The sequence below is a fragment of the Bubalus bubalis genome, chromosome 1 (assembly GCF_019923935.1).
Source record: "Bubalus bubalis isolate 160015118507 breed Murrah chromosome 1, NDDB_SH_1, whole genome shotgun sequence".
Lineage (NCBI taxonomy): Eukaryota > Metazoa > Chordata > Mammalia > Artiodactyla > Bovidae > Bubalus > Bubalus bubalis.
The window spans coordinates 13,761,527-13,787,425 of NC_059157.1; positions in this window are offsets into that span (position 1 = coordinate 13,761,527).

Consider the following 25,899-nt stretch of genomic DNA (forward strand, 5'->3'; position numbering starts at 1 on the left):
TAGGAAGTTAAGCAACACCTGGAGTAACAGGCAAATTTGGCCTTGGAATACGGAATGAAGCAGGGCAAAGACTAATAGAGTTATGCCAAGAAAATGCACTGGTTATAACAAACACCCTCTTCCAACAACACAAGGGAAGACTCTACACATAGACATCACCAGATGGTCAACACCGAAATCAGATTGATTATATTCTTTGCAGCCAAAGATAGAGAAGCTCTATACAGTCAGCAAAAACAAGACCAGGAGCTGACTGTGGCTCAGACCATGAACCTCTTATTACCAAATTCAGACTTAAATTGAAGAAAATAGGGAAAACCACTAGACCATTCAGGTATGACCTAAGTCAAATCCCTTATGATTATACAGTGGAAGTGAGAAATAGATATAAGGGCCTAGATCTGATAGATAGAGTGCCTGATGAACTATGGAATGAGGTTCGTGACATTGTACAGGAGACAGGGATCAAGACCATCCCCATGGAAAAGAAAAGCAAAAAAGCAAAATGGCTGTCTGGGGAGGCCTTACAAATAGCTGTGAAAAGAAGAGAAGCGAAAAGCAAAGGAGAAGAGGAAAGATATAAACATCTGAATGCAGAGTTCCAAAGAATAGCAAGAAGAGATAAGAAAACCTTCTTCAGCGATCAATGCAAAGAAATAGAGGAAAACAACAGAATGGGAAAGACTAGGGATCTCTTCAAGAAAATCAGAGATACCAAAGGAACATTTCATGCAAAGATGGGCTCCATAAAGGACAGAAATGGTATGGACCTAACAGAAGGAGAAGATATTAAGAAGAGATGGCAAGAATACACAGAAGAACTGTACAAAAATGATCTTCATGACCCAGATAATTACGATGGTGTGATCACTCACCTAGAGCCAGACATCCTGGAATGTGAAGTCAAGTGGCCCTTAGAAAGCATCACTACGAACAAAGCTAGTGGAGGTGATAGAATACAAGTTGAGCTATTCCAAATCCTGAAAGATGATGCTGTCAAAGTGCTGCAGTCAATATGCCAGCAAATTTGGAAAACTCAGCAGTGGCCACAGGACTGGAAAAGGTCAGTTTTCATTCCAATCCCAAAGAAAGGCAATGACAAAGAATGCTCAAACTACCGCACAATTGCACTCATCTCACACGCTAGTAAAGTAATGCTCAAAGTTCTCCAAGCCAGGCTTCAGCAGTACATGAACCGTGAACTTCCTGAAGTTCAAGCTGGTTTTAGAAAAGGCAGAGGAACCAGAGATCAAATTGCCAACATCCACTGGATCATGGAAAAAGCAAGAGAGTTCCAGAAAAACATCTAGTTCTGCTTTATTGACTATGCCAAAGCCTTTGAGTGTGTGGATCACAACAAACCGTGGATGGGAATACCAGACCACCTGATCTGCCTCTTGAGAAATCTGTATGCAGGTCAGGAAGCAACAGTTAGAACTGGACATGGAACAACAGACTGGTTCCAAATAGGAAAAGGAGTTCGTCAAGGCTGTATATTGTCACCCTGTTTATTTAACATATATGCAGAGTACATCATGAGAAACGCTGGACTGGATGAAACACAAGCTGGAATCAAGATTGCCAGGAGAAATCTCAATAACCTCAGATATGCAGATGACACCACCCTTATGGCAGAAAGTGAAGAGGAACTAAAAAGCCTCTTGATGAAAGTGAAAGTGGAGAGTGAAAAAGTTGGCTTAAAGCTCAACATTCAGAAAACGAAGATCATGGCATCTGGTCCCATCACTTCCTGGGAAATAGATGGGGAAACAGTGGAAACAGTGTCAGACTTTATTTTCTTGGGCTCCAAAATCACTACAGATGGTGACCGCAGCCATGAAATTAAAAGACACTTACTCCTTGGAAGCAAAGTTATGACCAACCTAGATAGCATATTCAAAAGCAGAGACATTACTTTGCCAACAAAGCTTCATCTAGTCAAGGCTATGCTTTTTCCAGTGGTCATGTATGGATGTGAGAGTTGGACTGTGAAGAAGGCTGAGTGCCGAAGACTTGATGCTTTTGAACTGTGGTGTTGGGGAAGACTCTTGAGAGTCCCTTGGACTGCAAGGAGATCCAACCAGTCCATTCTGAAGGAGATCAGCCCTGGGATTTCTTTGGAAGGAATGATGCTAAAGCTGAAACTCCAGTACTTTGGCCACCTCATGTGAAGAGTTGACTCATTGGAAAAGACTCTGATGCTGGGAGGGATTGGGGGCAAGAGGAGAAGGGGATGACAGAGGATGAGATGGCAGGATGGCATCACTGACTCAATGGACATGGGTCTGAGTGAACTCCGGGATTTGGTGATGGACAGGGAGGCCTGGCATGCTGCGATTCATGGGGTCGCAAAGAGTCGGACATGACTGAGCAACTGATCTGATCTGATCTGAGAGTACATCATGAGAAATGCTGGGCTGGAAGAAGCACAAGCTGGAATCAAGACTGCTGGGAGAAATATCAATAACCTCAGATATGAAGATGACACCACCCTTATGGCAGAAAGTGAAGAGGAACTAAAAAGCCTCTTGATGAAAGTGAAAGAGGAGAGTGAAAAATTTGGCTTAAAACTCAACATTCAGACAAATAAGATCATGGCATCTGGTCCCATCACTTCCTGGGAAATAGATGGGGAAACCGTGTCAGACTTTATTTTGGGGGGCTCCAAAATTACTGCAGATGGTGACTGCAGCCATGAAATTAAAAAATGCTTACTCCTTGGAAGAAAAATTATGACCAACCTAGATAGCATATTCAAAAGCAGAGACATTACTTTGCCAAAAAAGGTTCGTCTAGTCAGGGCTATGGTTTTTCCTGTGGTCATGTATGGATGTGAGAGTTGGACTGTGAAGAAAGCTGAGCACAGAAGAACTGATGCTTTTGAACTGTGGTGTTGGAGAAGACTCTTGAGAGTCCCTTGGACTGCAAGGAGATCCAACCAGTCCATTCTGAAGGAGATCAGCCCTGGGATTTCTTTGGAAGGAATGATGCTAAAGCTGAAACTCCAATACTTTGGCCACCTCATGTGAAGAGTTGACTCATTGGAAAAGACTCTGATGCTGGGAGGGATTGGGGGCAGGAGGAGAAGGGGACGACAGAGGATGAGATGGCTGGATGGCATCACTGATTCGATGGATGTGAGTCTGAGTGAACTCAGGGAGTTGGTGATGGACAGAGAGGCCTGGTGTGCTGTGATTCATGCGGTTGCAAAGAGTCAGACACAACTGAGTGATTGAACTGAACTGAACTGAACTGAAGGCTACTGGATTTCTCAAATTTTACTTTATTTCCAGATATGCATTCATCCAATAGATCTTCTTTGCCTGATACAAATTTTTCATTTTAAATCAAAGTATCATTTCTGTTTTCTTTGTTTTTATTATATTCCAGGAAGTTAAAAGACATTGTTCTCAAATAGGATGTGGAAGAGCCAAATGGCTGGAAATGTATGGAAATGTGTCGAGGGCACATGTTTCTTTTTTTTTTTTTTTTCATTTTATTTTGTTTTTAAACCTTACATAATTGTATTAGTTTTGCCAAATATCAAAATGAATCCACCACAGGTATACATGTGTTCCCCATCCTGAACCCTCCTCCCTCCTCCCTCCCCATTCCATCCCTCTGGGTCGTCCCAGTGCACCAGCCCCAAGCATCCAGTATCGTGCATCGAACCTGGACTGGCAACTCGTTTCATATATGATATTTTACATGTTTCAATGCCATTCTCCCAAATCTTCCCACCCTCTCCCTCTCTCACAGAGTCCATAAGACTGTTCTATACATCAGTGTCTCTTTTGCTGTCTCGTACACAGGGTTATTGTTACCATCTTTCTAAATTCCATATATATGCGTTAGTATACTGTATCGGTGTTTTTCTTTCTGGCTTACTTCACTCTATAATAGGCTCCAGTTTCATCCACCTCATTAGAACTGATTCAAATGTATTCTTTTTAATGGCTGAGTAATACTCCATTGTGTATATGTACCACAGCTTTCTTATCCATTCTTCTGCTGATGGACATCTAGGTTGCTTCCATGTCCTGGCTATTATAAACAGTGCTGCGATGAACATTGGGGTACACGTGTCTCTTTCCCTTCTGGTTTCTTCAGTGTGTATGCCCAGCAGTGGGATTGCTGGATCATAAGGCAGTTCTATTTCCAGTTTTTTAAGGAATCTCCACACTCTTCTCCATAGTGGCTGTACTAGTTTGCATTCCCACCAACAGTGGAAGAGGGTTCCCTTTTCTCCACACCCTCTCCAGCATTTATTACTTGTAGACTTTTGGATCGCAGCCATTCTGACTGGTGTGAAATGGTACCTCATAGTGGTTTTGATTTGCATTTCTCTGATAATGAGTGATGTTGAGCATCTTTTCATGTGTTTGTTAGCCATCTGTATGTCTTCTTTGGAGAAATGTCTATTTAGTTCTTTGGCCCATTTTTTGATTGGGTCATTTATTTTTCTGGAGTTGAGCTGTAGGAGTTGCTTGTATATTCTCGAGATTAGTTGTTTGTCAGTTGCTTCATTTGCTATTATCTTCTCCCATTCTGAAGGCTGTCTTTTCACCTTGCTAATAGTTTCCTTTGATGTGCATAAGCTTTTAAGGTTAATTAGGCCCCATTTGTTTATTTTTGCTTTTATTTCCAATATTCTGGGAGGTGGGTCATAGAAGATCCTGCTGTGATGTATGTCAGAGAGTGTTTTGCCTATGTTCTCCTCTAGGAGTTTTGTAGTTTCTGGTCTTACGTTTAGATCTTTAATCCATTTTGAGTTTATTTTTGTGTATGGTGTTAGAAAGTGTTCGAGTTTCATTCTTTTACAAGTGGTTGACCAGATTTCCCAGCACCACTTGTTAAAGAGATTGTCTTTAATCCATTGTATATTCTTGCCTCCTTTGTCAAAGATAAGGTGTCCATATGTGCGTGGATTTATCTCTGGGCTTTCTATTTTGTTCCATTGATCAATATTTCTGTCTTTGTGCCAGTACCATACTGTCTTGATAACTGTGGCTTTGTAGTAGAGCCTGAAGTCAGGTAGGTTGATTCCTCCAGTTCCATTCTTCTTTCTCAAGATAGCTTTGGCTATTCGAGGTTTTTTGTATTTCCATACAAATTGGGAAATTATTTGTTCTAGCTCTGTGAAGAATGCTGTTGGTAGCTTGATAGGGATTGCATTGAATCTATAGATTGCTTTGGGTAGTATACTCATTTTCACTATATTGATTCTTCCAATCCATGAACATGGTATATTTCTCCATCTGTTAGTGTCCTCTTTGATTTCTTTCACCAGTGTTTTATAGTTTTCTATATATAGGTCTTTAGTTTCTTTAGGTAGATATATTCCTAAGTATTTTATTCTTTCCGTTGCAATGGTGAATGGAATTGTTTCCTTAATTTCTCTTTCTGTTTTCTCATTATTAGTGTATAGGAATGCAAGTGTTTTCTGTGTGTTGATTTTATATCCTGAAACTTTACTATAGTCATTGATTAGTTCTAGTAATTTTCTGGTGGAGTCTTTAGGGTTTTCTATGTAGAGGATCATGTCATCTGCAAACAGTGAGAGCTTTACTTCTTCTTTTCCAATTTGGATTCCTTTTATTTCTTTTTCTGCTCTGATTGCTGTGGCCAAAACTTCCAAAACTATGTTGAATAGTAATGGTGAAAGTGGGCACCCTTTTCTTGTTCCTGACTTTAGAGGAAATGCTTTCAATTTTTCACCATTGAGGATAATGTTTGCTGTGGGTTTGTCATATATAGCTTTTATTATGTTGAGGTATGTTCCTTCTATTCCTGCTTTCTGGAGAGTTTTTATCATAAATGGATGTTGAATTTTGTCAAAGGCTTTCTCTGCATCTATTGAGATAATCATATGGTTTTTGTTTTTCAATTTGTTAATGTGGTGTATTACATTGATTGATTTGCAGATATTGAAGAATCCTTGCATCCCTGGGATAAAGCCCACTTGGTCATGGTGTATGATCTTTTTAATGTGTTGTTGGATTCTGATTGCTAGAATTTTGTTAAGGATTTTTGCATCTATGTTCATCAGTGATATTGGCCTGTAGTTTTCTTTTTTTGTGGGATCTTTGTCAGGTTTTGGTATTAGGGTGATGGTGGCCTCATAGAATGAGTTTGGAAGTTTACCATCCTCTGCAATTTTCTGGAAGAGTTTGAGCAGGATAGGTGTTAGCGCTTCTCTAAATTTTTGGTAGAATTCAGCTGTGAAGCTGTCTGGACCTGGGCTTTTGTTTGCTGGAAGATTTTTTATTACAGTTTCAATTTCCTTGCTTGTGATGGGTCTGTTAAGATTTTCTATTTCTTCCTGGTCGAGTTTTGGAAAGTTGTACTTTTCTAAGAATTTGCCCATTTCTTCCACGTTGTCCATTTTATTGGCATATAATTGTTGATAGTACTCTCTTATGATCCTTTGTATTTCTGTGTTGTCTGTTGTGATCTCTCCATTTTCATTTCTAACTTTATTGATTTGATTTTTCTCCCTTTGTTTCTTGATGAGTCTGGCTAATGGTTTGTCAATTTTATTTATCCTTTCAAAAAACCAGCTTTTGGTTTTGTTGATTTTTGCTATGATCTCTTTTGTTTCTTTTGCATTTAATTCTGCTCTAAGTTTTAAGATTTCTTTCCTTCTACTAACCCTGGGGTTCTTCATTTCTTCTTTTCTAGTTGCTTTAGGTGTAGAGTTAGGTTATTTATTTGACTTTTTTCTTGTTTCTTGAGGTGTGCCTGTATTGCTATGAACTTTCCCCTTAGGACTGCTTTTACCGTGTCCCACAGGTTTTGGGTTGTGCACATGTTTCTTTAGTGGGTATCTCAAAACCTTTTCCCCAAACATAAGCACTTTCAAAATCTTCATGTAGGTTTTTCTATATGTTTGGGTCAGCTTATTGAACATATGGAAGTGCATTTGGGAAGGACACATATGATTCTGAGAATTATCTCCCATGAAAATACGGATCTAACAGGCTAGAAGAGAGAAAAAAAAAAAAAACCAACCTCATCAATGGGAACCTCCCTGGGGGTCCAGTGGTTAAAACGTCACCTTCCAATGCTGGGGGTGAGGGTTCGGCCCCTGGTTAGGGAGTAAAGATCCCACATGCCTTGTGGGAAAAACACCAAAACAAAAACAGAAACAATATTGCCACAAATTTGATAAAGACTTTAAAAATGGTCAACATCAAAAAAAATCTTTAAAAATAAAAACTTCATCACTGGATGGAAGAACTAAGTCAAATACCTTTAAATTGAGAGGAAGATTTCTCCAGACTTGCTTCCCCATATCCGTCTACGTAGAGGGCCACATAGTTGACTGTCGGGTATTCTTTCAGCCAACTGATATTTACAAAGCGTCACTAACGGGCCATCGACTCTGCTGGTCACCAGGTAGAAAGCAAGGCAGGCAAGGTTCTTGGTCTCTTGGCTCTTACTTTCTACTGGCCCTTGTTTACCATAACGGCAGAGGAAAGAAATGACCTGGAAGAACAATAAGACTAATGTGTTCCATAATAAGACGAATGGAAAAGGATGTGGATGATACTAATTTTTGTGATACATTCACTGGAACTGGTTGAGCAGTCAGTTTTCCTGCTCTAAAGATGCCAGCATGTTCCATGATGTCAAATTGCTTTAAGAGATGCTGCAAGTTGGGGTCTCTGTCTTCTCTTTGTCCCTAGTGATCACAGGGATGTCACAATTATTGAAAGAGTGTTCAGTTACTAAGTCGTGTTGAACTCTTTTCATTTCCATGAACTGCAGCACGCCAGGCTTCCCTGTCCTTTACTATGTCCCAGAGTTTGCTCAAACTCATGTCCATTGAGTCAGTGATGCCATCCAACCATCTCATCCTCTGTCGTCCCCTTTTCTTGTCCTCAGCCTTTCCCAGCATCAGGGTCTTTTCCAATGGCCAGAGTATTGGAGCTTCAGCTTCAGCATCAATCCTTCCAGTGAATGTTCAGTGCTCGTTTCCTTTAGGATTCACTGGTTTGATCTTGCAGTCTAAGGGACCGAAAGAATGCTAGTCCCAGAAACGTATTTCATCAATTTACTAAAACCTACGATGTTCACAGCAAAATATAAGGGAGCAGTGAATGACAAGCTTCTAGAGTTCATGTTTTGCCCACCAATTTGATTCTTCCCAGGTATCCCCTTCAAGTGGAATGGGCTCTCACATTTATTCTGTCTTCCACGGAAAAGCTGTACTAGCAGGCACCCACAATGGCTGTCATCTGTCAGCAGTTATTACCTACCATTAAAGCTAAAGGGAACGTTAATGAAAAATATTACAGCATGCTTTGTAAAATTCATAAGCCGTTTTAATATTACCTCCTGCCAAGCTGAATACAGAGGTTTGCCTAATCACAAAATGTTACCTCTCACATCTTTTCCTCTAGCCTTGTTCCCAGGTACCCAGCATCCATCCAACTTGCAATAAGAAACCCTACGTTCAGTTACTCAATGCAGAATTCAGTCATGTTTTACCAGAGGTTATTCTGCAAGACTCTTTTGTGTTTTGTCTTTCCATGTTCTAAAAAGAACGGGGATTGAAGGTTGCAGACCACCCTTCTCCCCGAGTCGATAGCTTTACATGAACTCAGAGCAACACTGCCCTTTCTGATGGGGCTTTAGGGAAACAGACACAATGCTCTTCAATAAATAGGCTTTGTCTGCCCGGGCTGGCAGCGACTGCTTCAGAAAGTGTACACAGGCAATATGCTACTGAGTATTCCCCATGGGCACTCAGCACTCCTGCTCACAGCTCCAAATCTGTCATCTTTCTATTTTGCTCTTGCCAAATTCCTATTCTCCCTGGCCAGGGACATAAGACATAAGCTTCTTCTCCAGTCTCTGGGGTCTGTGATCCCTCAAGCCTTGTGAATGTTCACTTTCAAGAGGGAGGATTCTGTGGGAGTAATTCCTCGTGGTTTAAGAAGTGAATTGCATCCCAGGGCCCACAAAGGTATGTGGTTCTAAATGCAAAAAAAAAAAAAAAAAAAAAGGATCTTGGATGAAACTGTTAGTCACTCAGTCATGTCCGACTCTTTGCAATCCCATTGACTATATAGCCCGCCAGGCTCCTCTGTCCATGGAATTCTCCAGGCAAGAATAGTGGAGTGGGTTGCCATTCCCTTCTCCAGGGGATCTTCCAGGCCCAGATAGCAAACCTGGGTCTCCATCATTGTAGGCAGATTCTTTACCATCTGAGCCACAAGGAAAGCTCATGTTGGGTGAAATTATAATCAATAAACTGCAGACTATGCAATCTTTCTGAGCTCTTGGTCATCTTAGTATCTCCCCACTGTGACTGTCCTCTGAATGACGTAAATGATCATGATATTGAGGATGGAGGCCTGAGGAGGTTAGGTGGCCTGCCTGGGTCCACACAGCTAGTGTACACGCCAGGTTCAGAGCGTTTGCTTCTTGCTCTCCACTTAACCAACCTGATCTGAGTGGTGAAAAGAAGATTTCGGAGAGGAGAACTGTGTGCTAAGTACTGAGGGTAAATATCTGCAAGTTATGACAAGGGAAATCTGAGAAAAAGCAAAACCACCCACATGAAGGCAAACATGTGCTAAAAGGTGGCTTTCTAAGAACCTCAAGAAGCTCGGAAATGTAAGACATGGAGTGCAGGCAAGGGGATGAAGAGCAAGGCTGTGAAGCAAGGCTGAAGAAGTCTCTGAGGCTAGAGACGGAGGGACAGGCAAGTGCCACTAGGGAGTTTCCATTCATCTCATGGGTAATAAGGACTTGCTAACTGGTGTCTGTACATCCCAGGATCCAGTCCCTCCGCACTTTTGCTGTAAAAGATATAGACATTTACCAAAAATAAAGAGTAAATACAGTGACTGTTTCTCACTGTTTTTAAACTGATGCCTTACCAGATACCATGATAACCTAACTCAATAATTTTTTCATGTCTTTGGAAGCTCCCCCAACACACAACATACATGAGTGCACCCAGAGATTCTAATGAAGAAGAACTTTATCTGGAAATATTTTATCAATGATAATTTTACAGGATGGGTTTCTATCACATGCCTCGAGGCAACAAGTTAATAATTAAGAAGAAATGGAGCATTTTAAAGCCTGCTCTTAAATATCACTGTATTGCAAAAAGCAGCATTTCATGTGAACTGAGAACATTTGGGCTGGCTTGGACGAAGTTTTGCAAGGGGATGGAGTTAATCCCAGATCCACCCAACCATCTGAACGAAGCTTCAACTGCCTTGTGTAGTAAACTCCTGGTGTCTCCTCACTGCAGAGGCATCAATGGGTACCCAGGAATGCAGGCAGTTTAGAAATGATCCCCCCTTATAAAGATGTTCATCCTATCTCCTTTTCATGAATGAGTGGATACGCCATTTATCTTCTCCGTGGTACTAGGTGAAGCCAGGCCCTATGACTTCCAACAGATGGAGGCCTGTGTGGGTGAGGCCAGTTCTTCAACCAGACCCTGGCACCGTACAAGAGGCAGAAACAGGTAAATTCCCCCAGTAGGTGAACCTGATTTGAGAAACCTTTAAAACCAGACAACCATTCCAAAGGAAGGAATGCTTATTGGAGGAATCCAGAGAGTGGAAGAAAAACAGGTGACTCAGAGTTAGTATTACTGTCAGCAAATTCGTGAACAGGCAGCAGGTACCAAGTCACAAGGTTAGGGTCTGGACCAGGCCTGAGTCATACAGCAGTGAGTGGTGGGAAGCCGGCAGGTCCTTAACCTGAAGGTGGCTGAGACAAGAGGAAGATCAGAAGTGGGTGCTCGAAATGGGAAATCTACTGTACAGAGATGTCCAATATGCCCCATGCAGTTATACCCAAATAAGTCAGAAAATATCTACTAAGCATCTAAAGTAGGAGAATTAGATAGACTGTGGGTAAAAGCAGGATCATATGAATCTCTTATCCTTTAGATGATATTAGCCGATTTGGAAAGGCAAGCTATCAATAACAAAAAAAAATATTAAACTACAACACAAAAATCTCATTTATTAAGGCAAAGTACTTAAGATATGTTACAAGCTAAGACATGATTAAATAGTTCTTTTTTGAATCCAAATGGCATTTTCAGACTGAAGCAGTAATCTGTTTGTTAAAAAATATTGCTAATATTAACTAGGAGAAATGATCATTGGATTCTGAAAGTATTTGGTTTACATTACTACATTACATAACTTGCCATCTATCCTGTAACATTTTTTTAATAAATCAGATATCTTGGAATGCACATAACTATTCTTAATTCCTCCTTCCTCTCACAATTACTTTTGTCCAGGGTTTTTCTGAAATAGGTCACAGTGAAAATTTCTCATCTGTCTGACCAACGCCCAAGGCTGGTTACAGACAGGTGGCACTTGACCTTCAGCAGCCTGGGTTAGACAGTGCTGTTTCCCACCAGGCTTACTGCTAGGCTCACTTTGGTTGTGTATCCATGACAACAGTCCAGCCTAGGGGATAGTCCATTAGTTATCCAGTTGCTGTATTTCCATAATTCCCAGTGAGTTATGCGAATGACTACCCCATTTGCTTGATTACAATGGCCTCTTCTATGCTTAGATATGATCCTTATTTCTGAGGTAAATGGGTTTGTACCGTATTATGTCAATGGACTAGTCTTCCAGGCACTTTCATGAAAGTGAAATGGCTGCTATTCCGGTGGACAACTTAGCAAGTAGGAATTTTCTTCCTTCCTATTTTCATTCTTCCCTCCCTTTCTCAAGGCTCTAAAGAGAAATTGAGCTAATAGCCCTACTTGTTAATAGCTCTAACTGGTAACTGCTTGTTAATGTGTCAAGTTCTCAGTTACACAATTAAACTGCAGTAAACACATGGGCAATGGATATGGAGGAAGCACCTAATTTCCTTCCCATTTTCCTCTCCATATAGTTATGATAAAACATCTTATTTTGTGAATATTGCATTTTAATGAATTTTATTATGCAGAATCCCTTTTTGAGAGGTTTTTTAAAAATCATTCTTTTAATTACCGAGATCAGCTTGAAGCGAAGGACTTGAAAAGCTTTGCCAAAGAGGGGAAAAAAAACCAGTATTCTAGAAAAAGCCATAGTAAAGTGTTTTGACTTAATTTTTCTTCTGTTAAACTCATGGCAGTATTATGCTAGCATTACTTGAAAGATGGTAATCTTTCAAGTCACAACTTTAAGAATCACTAAAAATCGGCTAATTAACAGCATTGTGCAATCCACTGAGAACACTTAAAGTCCCAAGTGAAGGGGGGAAAAAGATTCAAGTGATTCTGATAAGCTCCCAAAGATAAGTCCTTATCTTAAAAATGTGATGGAATCAACGTAGAGTGAAATGTCATGATTATCCAGGGCCATTACTTCATCTAAACCATTTTTCCAGTATTGAACGTGAATAAAACTGATTCAGTTTGAAGAGGTCACTTTCTGATCTCTCCAATAAGATATCTTACAAGTTTGCAGGTGACTATCATTCCTGGAATAAAAATTAGGAGGGTCTGAACTTCCAAATACTAAACTCGGGATCTGAAAACATTTTGTTAACATTTGTCATATAGTTAAAATGGTCAGGCAAGGAGACTCTCCTTTCATTTTTTTCTAACATTTTTTCATTTTCTCTAACATTCATTTTTTTATGTTGGAACATGTTTATACTGGGACCAGCTCATTAACTGGGAAACTTTTGTCAATCACACCTAATAGAGAACATTTCCCTGAAGATGTATTATTCACTTTGTCCTTGAAGCAAGAAAACAAATGAGAATCCAGAGATGCCTAATTGATTGTTTCATTATTAAGTTTAAGGGGAAATACTTTGAGTCACATTCTCATAATGTTTATGTAATTTTCTGACTTCATGACAATTTCCCTGAAAGGCAAATGCTCAAGATAATAGATCATCAACCCTCTCTTGTTTTGTATCATTGTGACAAATATCTACCAGTCTCCTGCACAGTGCCAAGCTGTGGATTTGAAAGTTATTTTGAGTATTGCTTGAAGTAACCAATATGTGCTGGATTTAAGTGATTATTGTAACAATAACTGTCCTTTTATTTTGTATGAACAATTAGCATTAAGAGGCTTCATCAGACTCTACCACTTAACTAGTCGTGTAACCATAGAAAATTACTTAATCTCCCTGGATTTGGTCATTCTCATCTAGACAATAATGTGGGTGACCATGATGGTAATGGAGGAGGTACATCCCTCAAAAAAGAGACCCCCCAAAAGAAGATCCGGAACCACGAATGGTGGGACAGTAGAGCAGAGTTGTGAGGAAATATGGAAACATGGGATGGGGGGTTGGTAAATAAACATCTGAGTCAGTAGGAAATGCAGAGGCTTTTGGAATGGACTGAAAAATGAGGACTCTGCCTGCCAGTGCCTTCGGATGTGGTTTAAATCCCTGTGTGTTCCAAGTACCACGCTCCTTCCAAATGCAGAGCAGCTCCCTGAACAAAATTCTAAAGAAGCAATGAGGCGGGATCCAAACTGTTGTAAAAAGTCCAAGAAAAGCCAGAGACTAAGAAGCGATCAGACAGCAGAGATGTTGCTGCTTTTGATGTTGCCCTTTGGCCTTTGCCTACAGGCTGAAAAAGAGGGAGAATTTGGAAGGAAAATGGGAAACAGCTGTAGCATCCTGACCAACTCAAGATGTAGAACTCAGTTCTCTGATTCGTGGTACACAAAACAACCCAGGGAAGGGGCAGTGGGAGGGGGCAGTGGGTGAAGGCGGCACCAGGAACACTGTGCAGTCCAGAAAAGCACCCTGCTGAGTCCCTGGGGGTCATGGTTACTGTCTGAATGGGTGACTGGGCTGAAATAAAAGTGTGATTCGGGCCATCCTAGTCTGACCCACCCTAGTCGTCTGCAATGAGCATCCAACCCCAAACCTCTCTGAAATGAGTGGAGACTGTCCTCACAGGGTACCCAGGGCTCTCATTTCTAAACCTCACTGATGAAAGAAGTAGTTTGTTTCTTTGGTTTTGACACTCTGTTCTGGAAAAACTGATATCTAAGGAATATGTACGATATCTTGATATTTCTATGGTCATACTCTATCACAGTTTCTTCTATCTTTTGTCCCAAGTTCCACCTCAAAATCCAATCTGCACATCTCTGCTCCTTCAGATTGCTTCCTGGAGTTTACCCCCATTGTATATGGTCTCTGGGGACCAGTGTCTGGCCCTGTTTTCTGAGTGGAACATTCACGCTCTGTGTCTTAACTAACCGCTTGCACCTGGTCAACCTTGCTTTTGTTGAATTAAACCACCAATTTAATAACCCCATCTATTTCATCGAGCAAATGTTTAATGCTTTCCTAGAAGCCATCCCTAACACTGAGGATAGAATTTAGAAGTTAGATGGGAGAAGTGTCCAGACTTACACCACACACTTCTTATTTTTACTTTTCATTTTATCTCGTTAATTTTTCTGGTCAGCGATTTCCAACTACAGGTCAAGATTCTTTAAATCAAACATTTCTGCTTTCCGCAATCCCTCTCCAGAAACGCAGTTGATCCACCCTCTGCGCCACGTCCACTCCTAGAGTCAGCAGTCCTAGGATGCTCGTGGAGGAACCCTGATACAGGCAGCACTGATGTTGGTGGCCGTGGCCGCAAAGAGAAGTGGGGAGACCCGGAAGCAGGAACCAGGGCTTATGTGTGATTCGGTAGATAGGGGAGTCTAGGCACAGAGTGTGTGGGCAGGGCTTTAGTTATCCAGGTGAGAATGATCTAGGAAACAGGAAAATTAAATGCAAACATCAAAGTCAGTGTGTCTAGTACAGCCAGACAGTCATCTCCATTTTGCAAACATTTGTTGAATGACAGTCTATTTGGTGCCAAGCACTGTGAACACAGAGATGAAGACAAGGGTAGTATTTCTAAGTTCAATATCCAGATTATTGAGAATCAGCCAGGGTGTACAGAGCAGAAATGAGGGGTCAGACTGGCAGACTATGCTGCCTCTTTACCTTCTCCTCAACCCAGTGTGGGATAAATTGCCATCTGATCCCATATTCAGGGAAAACAGGGGAAAAAGTATAGAATAGATGTTCTGATGGTCACCAAAGCTTGCATGCTTGTAACTCAACTAGTTTGTAAATTAATCATATTTCGACAGGCAATTTCTTGTTGCTTCCCTGGCATCCATACCCTTCCCAGCTTCCCTAAAGCTTCCCCTTTGTTGGTCCGCATGATCACATGGAAACCAGTTCTCCCATCAGTTGATGCATATGAGAAAAACACACCTACCTGAAGCTATTCAAAGCCTTCACCCACTTGGTTCAGTGATTGGTTCAGGACTGGGCATGTGATCTAGGCCTGTGTCCTTAAGATGAACCTGGAGGCCTTCACCGAGAATACTTAGGTGAAAGGCTCATGTAAGTGAGGAGCCGTGGCAGTCCAAAGTTGCTGGCAGCCATGGTGGGAGCACAAAAAGAAAGCCACGTGAAAATGCAACTGACTTCAGAAGAGTCAGGGAAGATGAAGTAGAACAAAAGTCTCCAGGATATACTTCACTGGGTCTATCTAGAGTTTTAGCCAATTTATGACCCCAGGGTGTATCTGTTTGGGAAATACTTCAGTAATGATGGAAAATATATCCACAGTGGTATGGAATTATTGTTTTTTTATTAGGAAGGAATTTTTATTTTTTGTTTTTTGTTTTTTTTTTTAATTTTTTAATTGGAGTATAATTACAATGTTGTGTTGGTTTCCACTGTACAACAACATGAATCATGAATATGTATACATGTATCACATGCATCCTGCTCATCTAGGCCATCACAGAGCGCCAGGCTGGGCTCCCTGCGCTATTCTAGAAGCTCCCTACTAGCTGGCTGTCTCACACACGGTAGTGTGTGTATACCAGCGCCACTCTCCCAGTTCACTGCACGCTCTCCTTCCCCCAACTCTGTGTCCGCAGGTCTGCCTTATGTGCTACCATTTCCCCGTCTTCCGTTACCTTTGTCTCCCATGTTTTTCTCATTTCCCTCATATTAAAGACACTGCTGCTGCTAAGTCACTTCAGTCGTGTCTGACTCTGTGCGACCCCAGAGACGGCAGCCCACCTTAAAGACCCTGGGAAACCATAATTCCTCCTTTTTTTTTTTCTTTTGCAAAGTCACCTCTCCTTTCCTCTCCCCATAGCCGTCGTAGTTTACTCTTCCCGCAGCTTTTCCTGGATTTGCCAGAGAATTCCTCCTAATTTTCCTTAGGTATCTTATCCTCAGTGATCCTCTAATCTCCACCAGACCTAGAACATTCTCCAGTGTATACCTGTATGTAACCACAGGCCTGATGTGGTTAAAATGACACATTGTTATTCTTTTATATCAATTCATAAGACACTTGTTACCTAACCAGGAGAATTTTACCTCAAGAACTGACAATCTCACTGGCCTAAGGCCATGCTAGGAAGCCTGGATTATAAACCACAGCTTGTTGATGTTGTTCAGTCACTAAGTCACGTCTTAGTGCATGACTTTGTCTTTGCAATCCCATGGACTGCAGCACGCCAGGATCCTCTGTCCTCCACTATCCCTTGGAGAGAGAAATCACAGCTACAGAGTTTCAATTATACAAGGTGAACTAATCCTAGAGACCTACTATACAGCACAGGTACTACAGTTAATAGTACCATATTGAATACTTAAAAGTTTGCTAAGAAGGTAAATCTTATATTAAGTGTTCTTCTCACACTTGCACAAATAAGAATTTATTAAAAGTGGAAGGATACTTTTGAAGGTGATGAATATGTTTATGGCATAGACTGTAATGATAATTTCATGCATGCATATTTATCCCCAAACTCAACGAGTTGTATACATCAAATACATACCACTTTTTGTCTATCAAGCATATCTCAAGATAGTTAAAATAATAAAACACAGCCATTTGAGACTTCTAAGTCTAGACTTTTATTTTTTGCTGTTTGCTATAAAACGAAAGCTTCTAGCCACCCATACTGGAAGAACTCCACGTCAGGCACCTGCTGTGACTGCCTCTTCTCTTAGATGGCTGATCCTGCCCCATGCTGTAGTGAGAGTCAAGGAGATCCTTGCAGTGTCTAAAGATGAGGGAGATATCGCATCTGGCCACAGAGAGTAAGTGGAGTAAGTCAACTGAAGACAAGTTCCAGGGTCTTCATAATTCTTGGTGAAACTGGTGCCTCACCTTTTCTAATAGTGCTGTCTGCACTAATCCCCGTAACTGCCCCGAGGAAGCCCGAAACAGTAGCTCCTTCTATCATCACATACACTGTCCTCTTCTGTCACACACACAGACTGACTTGCTATTTCTGAGTTGTTTTTGGGTGCTGGACCATTGTCAGTAATCATTGATTTTTTTTCTATCTTGGAAAAAGGAGCTGCAAGGCATTGCCTTGTGAAGAAAAAAAGGGAATTTGGGAGAGAGAAAAATCACATACATATGAAGGATTCCAAATAGATTGGTTTCCAGAAGTTTGTATTTTAATCCAATCAAGACACTTGAGCACCCTGCATAGTGCCTCTGCCTTTAAAGGAATTTAGCTCAATTTTACACCAAACACATTCTGAAGCTTAACTTAATGTGGAAATGCCTTCAGAATCAGTCACTAGGAGTGGAAAAGAATCATGGAAAGGGGCAAAATGTGACTCTTTCTGGTTGCTGTTTCTTCTTTATTCTCAGTGCCTGAACTCTTCCATGCGGCCTGGGTTTTGAACAGACTTCAATTCTGAATAAGCTTAGTCACATCTTTCATCTTTGAAATCTCAGATTATATTAATATTCATGGCTCTCCCAGTGTAAATCTCTGCCCCCAAAATTGGAGAATTAGCTGTGAAGTTAGGAACTGGAATTCATAGCACGGATATGTGAAACTCGGTTCCCTTCACCACTGTCCCCACTGAAATAGCCAGTTGTTATCTGGAACAGCCCAAGTTCCTTTCAGAGCCAACCTTGATTAAACTGAGTCATTTATGAACTTACGCCTTGCTACAGACAGTCAGGAAAACTCATCCTCCCCTCTTGAATTAATCCAGATGACTAAACACCACTGACATCTCCTAACCTGCTTTCCTAAGAAAGATCTTTCATGCCCTGGAGTTGAAGCTGCTCAAATGTGGAAGTAACATATTATCTGATATCCTAAATAATGCTGAGTTCTATACTTTTTGCCCTCGAGAGTCAATATGTTTTGAATGAATTAATAACTCTGAACATGTGCATGAATAACTCTGAACAACATTCTGAATGTGTCTGGGAGGTTAACTCACTTTTAACTAGAGCTTAATGCTAAAAAGAGGAACATTCAACGTCAGTCCTAGTTTGTCCGCTTCCTCTTGTCCACACCAGGAACCCAAGGCCACAGTCATACCTATTGCCGCTTTGGCATAAAGGAGAAGGGATGAGAATGTGTGGAGGTGGGCAGCGGAAGAACACTGTCGCTCCAGGGAGAGAAGTGTTCAAGAGAGCTTTTCTGATGGATAACGTATCTGCTGCATCACCTGAACATCTAGGAAGAAAGCATCAGCAACTTGCAAGACTGTCAGGTTTCCTATCATTCTTCTGGATGCATCCAAAGTCACTGCAGAATCTTTCATCCCACATTTCTTCAGGAAGCACTTACCGGGAAGACGTTCTACACAGAGCTCAGGCCAGAGTAAGAGGATGCCACTGGAGGCTGGGGAAAGTGGCTGCTGCAAGGATTTTCTGTTCTCGTTAAAGGGAAAGAATAGAAGCAGGTGCAAAATAATTGTCCTTTACGTCACATCATGCTTTACTGCTGAATAAAAATTTATACATATATGAATTATTGTATTTAGCTTGCGGTGAAGGGACAGGCACTGTCACTCTACTTTAGAGATAAGGACAGTACAGCTGGGAATTTAACAGAATTACTTGTGGTATGCTGCATTATTAACTACATTCCTCACCATTTCATGTAGCAATCCACTTTGATACATGACTTTATGTTGCTCTAACAGAGTAGAGAATAGGACTTCCCTAGTGGTCCGGTGGTTAAGACTCTGTGTTTCCAATGCAGGGAATGCAGGGTCGATCCCTGGTTGGGGAACTAAGATCCCACATGCCAAGCAGAGCAAGTAGAGTAGCCAAAAGATTTTTTTTTTAAGGAGTGCAGATTATTTACACCCCTTGAGTCTGACTTTGTCTTTATTACTTGCCAACCGAACAAGAGGGAAGCAGTGGTATGCCAATTCTACGTCTCAGCCTCAAAAGGTCTTGACTCCAGACCACTGACATTCCATTATGTCAGATCACCTACTGCATATACCATGTGAGGCTAGAAGGTTTTTCATTTATGAGGCTAAGAAACTATCTTTGAGTAAGCTATGCCTTGCCAAGCTAGTCTGATTTCTCTCTCATTATTTCCTAACATGTTCTCTGCTACAGACAAGTCAGAGTCCTTCCCACCTGCCACTCCTGCATCTTATCTTTAGAGAAATACACCCTCAGCCTAATGGCAACTTCTCCCTCTCTGTTCAACCAAATCTACTTCTTAAAAGATGTTACTGAAATGTGGCCGATTTACAATGATGTGTTCATCTCTGCTATACAACAAAGTGTTTCACACACACACCCATATATATATATATATATATAAAATTTACAATATAGATATAATATATATATATTGTTTTCCATATTCTTTACCATTATGGTTTATCACAGGATACTGAGTATAGTTTCTGTGCTACACAGTTGGGCCTTGTTGTCAAATTTACTTGTTTAACACCCCAGTTCTACTCCTGCATCCATTTATGAAGTCTTTCCTAGTCACCTCTTCTCTGCTTACCTGCACTTCGTATTTACATGTGGTCTCAGTCCCCTGCAATTACATCTTTAATCCTTGCTATTGATGACTGTATGTTCTGCCTCCATAGCTCAATACAAGAGCTTCCCATAGGACCAAGACCTCTGCTTCCCTAATGCACCTATGAATAAGCAGGTGAGTGAATAAATTAAAATCTAAGCTATACTATAAGGAGGTTAAATTGATGTAGCATCTTTTTTTACTGCTTGTACACTTGCTTCACATCTCTAGACAGCGAAGAAGAAAATTCAAAGATTCTGTGACATTACCTTGAGCTCATATCACCTGAAATATTACTGGAAAAGAAGAAATAAGTGTTAAGTACGAGAGAAGAATGCTTCCTGTCTCCACCAGGTGTCTCCTCAGGTTCAGCCATTTTCAACAGCATCCTTGTAAGAGATGAGGATGTCGCTAAGCCAAAGCAGGTACCACGCAGAGGAAGCCCACCTACTGGCAAGGACTGCAGGGCTTGTTACAAGACAGAGCGAAGACGGCAAAGATACACCTTCAAAAGCTTCTTCCCTCTGTGTGTACAACGTGGGCAAAACTATCTCAAAGAACATACCTTTTGAAAACATAGCTCATGGATCATTACTTATAAAGGATTACCAGCTCTTCTTTGAAAATGTAATTTCCACCTCAGGAAAAACTTAATTTCCATGCATATTACACTCCTTGCCATTGGTACATAGGAGGCTTATTAGTAGATTTTTGGTATCCTTAAAGATTTGTTCTATTGGAACTTGAAAGAAAACCAAATCAGCAAAAATAACTGAGCATTTGCTCTGCTGTTCTTTCCACCTTTCTAATCACTGCATCAGAGCTGTAGGCATTGATGCACCTTGCCCCAAATTGTCAACTTGAAGAAGCGTGTCATAACCACAAGTAATTACCTTGTGGGTCCAATAAACTGGAGGTTTTCTCAAGATGCACCCTGGGCTAAATCATGAGGGCTAGACAGTCCATGGAGGAGAAGAAGATGAATCTACCAGCTTGGGTACAAAAAGACACAGGCTTTCAGCTATAAGCAGACCTTGGAAGTATCATGGGTTTGGCTCCAAGCCACAGAAATAAAGTAAATATGGCAATAAATCGATTCACACAACTGTTTCGGTTTCTCAGTGTACATAAAATACACTGTACTGTCATCTATTAAGTGTACAATAGCATTATGTCCAGAAAACAATGTCAGTCAGTTCAGTTGCTCATTCATGTCTGACTCTTTGTGACCCCATGAACCGCAGCACGCCAGGCCTCCCTTCCATCACCAACTCCTGGAGTCCACCCAAACCCATGTCCATTGAGTCGGTGATGCCATCCAACCATCTCATCCTCTGTCATCCCCTTCTCCTGCCCTCAATCTTTCCCAGCATCACGGTCTTTTCCAATGAGCCAGCTCTTCGCATCAGGTGGCCAAAATATTGGAGTTTCAGCTTTAACATCAGTCCTACCAATGAACACCCAGGACTGATCTCCTTTAGGATGGACTGGTTGGATCTCCTTGCAGTCCAAGGGTCTCTCAAGAGTCTTCTCCAACACCAGAGTTCAAAAGAAAACAATGTGCACACCTTAATTTCAAAGTATTGTATCGTTCAACTATGCCAACCAATCATCTGAGCGTCCTGTGAGTCATCATAGTAACATCAAAGATCACCGATCACAGGTCATCATGACCAACATAGTAACAAAAAAGTTGGAAATATAATGTGACACAGTGACACTAAATGAGCGAATGCTGTTGCAAAATACCCATAAGCCTTCAATTTGTAAAAACAAAAAAAAATCTGCAAAGCACAATAAAATGAGACCTGCCTGTATACATATAACTTATACAATAACTAGGCCCTCCTGGCAAGGAATTTTTCTTTTTTATACAGTAGTTCCCCCTTTTCCCTAATTTCCTTTTCCCCACCACCAACTGTAGTCCAAAGACATCAAGTGGAAAGTTCCAGAAATTTAAAAAGAAAAAAAAAATCCATGAGTTTTAAATGGCATGCCATTCTGAGTAGAGTGAAGAAATCTCACGCCATCTCACTTTGTCCCACCCAGGACGTGACTCATCCCTTTGTCCAGCTCAGTACTGGCTTAGTACCCATCCTGGTTATCAGATCTGGATCGGCTGTTGCAGTATCACAGTGCTGGATTCAAGAAACCCTTATTGTACATCACAAATGGCCCCAAAGTGCAAGAATAGTGATGCTGGCAATGCAGATATGCCAAAAAGAAGTTGTAAGTTCTTGACTTGATAAAGAAAAAAAAATGTTGTTACTAAGCTCTATGGGAGGAACAAATCTTCTATCCATGAAATTGTGAAGAGGGAATAGTTTTGCTATTCCCAAAATTATAGAGGGATAGTACTGCTGCTGCATCTCAAACTGCAAAAGTTATGGCCACAGTGTTTGTAAGTGCTTAATGAGGATGGAAAATACATTAACTTTTTACCGTAAGATATTTTAAGAAAAAGACCACATTCACATAATGTTTATTACAGTATGTTGTTATAACTGCTCTCTTACTCTTACTGTTGTTAATCTCTTACTGTGATTGATTTATGCATTAAACCTTATCACAGGGATGTATAGTATGCATACCTGTATAGCAGAGACATAGTATATATAGGGTTCAGTACTGTCCTCAGTTTCAGAAATTCAGTGGGGTCTTGGAACGGATCCCCCAGTTGATGAGTGGCAACTGACTACTCTACAGAATGTGTAGTAAGTCACTGCTTCTTTCTATTTCTTTTTAAAGTTTGCTTTCAATATTTATTTTTACGCAGATTCCTTAGATGTGTGTGTGTGTGTGTGTTGTTGTATATGCCCACATACATGTATAAGCACCATCTAGGAAAGACATCAGCTACTGCTTTGTCCTGGGCACCACATCTTCTGGGGATGGTCTTACCTGATGAGAGCAAAGGAGAAAGCATATACTGTCACCAAATCCCTGTTTCCCCAGAAATCCAGAGGATCTAGCGATTTACACTGATACTCTTCCTATGACCTAACATCAGTCAGATCAGATAGGAGACCCAGATTGGTGGAATCATGGTTTTATGGGTTAAACTTTGTTCCAACCAGTAAAAGGTGTTGAAATTCTAAGCCTAGTATCTAAGAATATGATCTTATTTTTTAAAAAATAGGGCTTTTACAAATAATGTTAAATTAGGTCATTAGTGGGGTCTGAACCCAATATGACTGGTGTCCTTATAAAAATGATCAGTGTGGACAGAGACAGACACAGAGAGAAGACCAAGTCAATAGAAGGCAGAGGTCAGGGTAATGTGTCTGCAAGGCAAGGAACTCCAAAGATTCCCAGAAAACCACCAGAAGCTGGAAGGAGGCATGGAGCAGATTCCCGTCACAGCCCCCAGAAGACAGCAGCCCGACTGATGCTACCTTGACCTCAGACTTCTGACCTCCAGGACTGGGGGAGAAAAAATGCTACGCTGTTGAAGCAGGTAGGCTGCAGTATTTTGTTACAACAACCCTAGAAAACTAACAGAGGAGCAGGGAACAGGGATTCTGCACTTCTGACCTCCTGATTGATGAAAGAAATTTGAATTTTTTTAAGAACTTTTGTTTAACTTCTGGTGGAGTAGAATAGTAGAAAGAGATGAGGTGGAAAAGGCATTCCTGGTTAAGACCTGTGCTGCTCTATTAATAGGGATTAATTAATTAGGTATTCTGACTCCACCACAATCCTGGTAATCCCCATCCTGCTATAGAGTTTTCAGTACTGTATTAGTTAATGTGTTGAATCAGCTTCCTGTCAGACACACAGTTCTGAACATCAATGCTTGATATTTCCTAATTTTATAGGATAATATTTAATCCATTACGATCCTGGTATATTTATCATTATCTGGTCTATTCATCCTCTATTAAGCCTATCTAGTTATTAAATCCCAAGGACATGCTTTGTTTTAGAGTTATCACTGTTAAGATTATACAAAACTCAAGGTAAAATAAAAACCTCCATTTTCATTTTTCCTGCCTTTTATTGTACAATGTTCAGAATTGAGGGCATTATTACATAGCTGACAAGAATTAGAATCCAACAGACACCATTGCAAAGTCTATTTCACACATACATTTCCCCCAGCTCCAAGGAAAGCCTGCAGTGATATCTCGGGTTATAATGAGCCTGGACACCAGCATTCCTATCTCTTATTACCAATTTCTAGCTCTATTGCCAAGATCTCTCTTGGATGTTTCCAAAGTCTGGTGAGACATGGAGTGAAATACTGCTACAAACATACAGTAATAACACTGACCGTTCATGGATCTGGTCTTACAACTATATAATCTAGCCAGAGAGGTTTAAATGTTCAGGAGGGTGTGAGTAAACAGCTCAATATGATCAGCTCAATAAGATCAAGAACATCTAGAAGGAAATACTTATTATCAATTAACCTGCTCTGCTTTCTATGTGAGCGCTCTCTGCAGTGAACACAGCTCCACTCAGGTTTCCATTCACCAGTTTAATTCAGCATCTATTATGTGACCACCATGCACCGCATTGGGGTTTATACAATGTTTCTCATGTTTTCTCTATTTCTGTTGATTACTTTTAAGACAAAGAGTACTGCCAAACTGCCTGCCCGGTCAGATTTCTTTCTTATTAAAAATGGCTCCCAAAGTAACAGAGGAAACCAATTTCCCTTGGATGAATGATTTGGTGCCATTTTTTTCCTGGGACCTGGGGCCCAATACTTTGGAAATGGTAACCCCATTAAATATATGGGAGTTTTAGGTTCCAGGAAGCTGCACCATGACCAAGTGATAGACACCCTTGATTATGAAACTCTCCAGAGAAGAGACTTTGATATGACTACACAGGAAGGCTATATGATTATGTCAAGGCTGTATATTGTCACCCTGCTTATTTAGCTTATATGCAGAGTACATCATGCCAAATGCCAGGCTGGATGAAGCACAAGCTGCAATCAAGATTGCCAGGAGAAATAGCAATAACCTCAGATTCATAGTTGACACCACCCTTATGACAGAAAGCGAAGAACTAAAGAGTCTCTTGATGAAAGTGAAAGAAGAGAGTGAAAAAGCTGGCTTAAAACTCAACATTCAGAAAACTAAGATCATGGTATCTGGTCCCATCACTTCATGGCAAATAGATGGGGAAACAATGGAAACAATGAAAGACTTTATTTTGGGGGGCTCCAAAATCACTGCAGATGGTGGCTGCTGCCATGAAATTAAAAGATGCTTACTCCTTGGAAGAAAAGTCATGACCAATCTAGACAACATATTAAAAAGCAGAGACATTACTTTACCAACAAAGGTCCATCTAGTTAAAGTTATGGTTTTTCCAGTAGTCATGTATGGATGTGACAGTTGGATGATAAAGAAAGCTGAGCACTGAAGAATTGATGCTCTTGAACTGTGATGTTGGAGAAGATTCTTGAGAGTCCCTTGGACTGCAAGGAGATCAAACTAGTCATTCCTAAAGGAAATCAGTCCTGAATATTCATTGGAAGGACTGGTACTGAAGCTAAAACTCCAATACTTTGGCCACCTGATGCAAAGAACTGATTTCTTGGAAAAAGACCCTGATGCTGGGAAAGATTGAAGGCAGGAGGAGAAGGGGATGGCAGAGGATGAGATGGTTGGATGGCATCACTGACTCAAAGGACATGAGTTTGAGCAAGCTCCGGGAGTTGGTGATAGACAGGGAAGCCTGGTATGCTGCAGTCCATGGGGTCCGCAAAGAGTTGGAGACAACTGAGCGACTGGACTGAACTGAACTGAACACAAGAATGCATGCTTTCGGGTGTGCTCAGTCGCTCAGTCGTGTCCAACTCTTTGAGACACCATGGACTGTAGCCCACAAGGCTCCTCTGTTCATGAGATTTTCCAGGCAAGAATACTGGAGCGGGTTCCATTTGCTCCCCCAAGGGATCTTCCCAGCCCAGGGATTGAACCCGAGACTTCTTAGTCTCCTGAATCAGCAGGTGGATTCTTCACCACTGAGCCACAAGAAGGCATATGCCACTGCAGTGTGAGCTGTGATCAAATTTGAGTATGGACCTCTGAGGGAGACACAGGGAGAGAATCGTGGTCACCTTTAACTC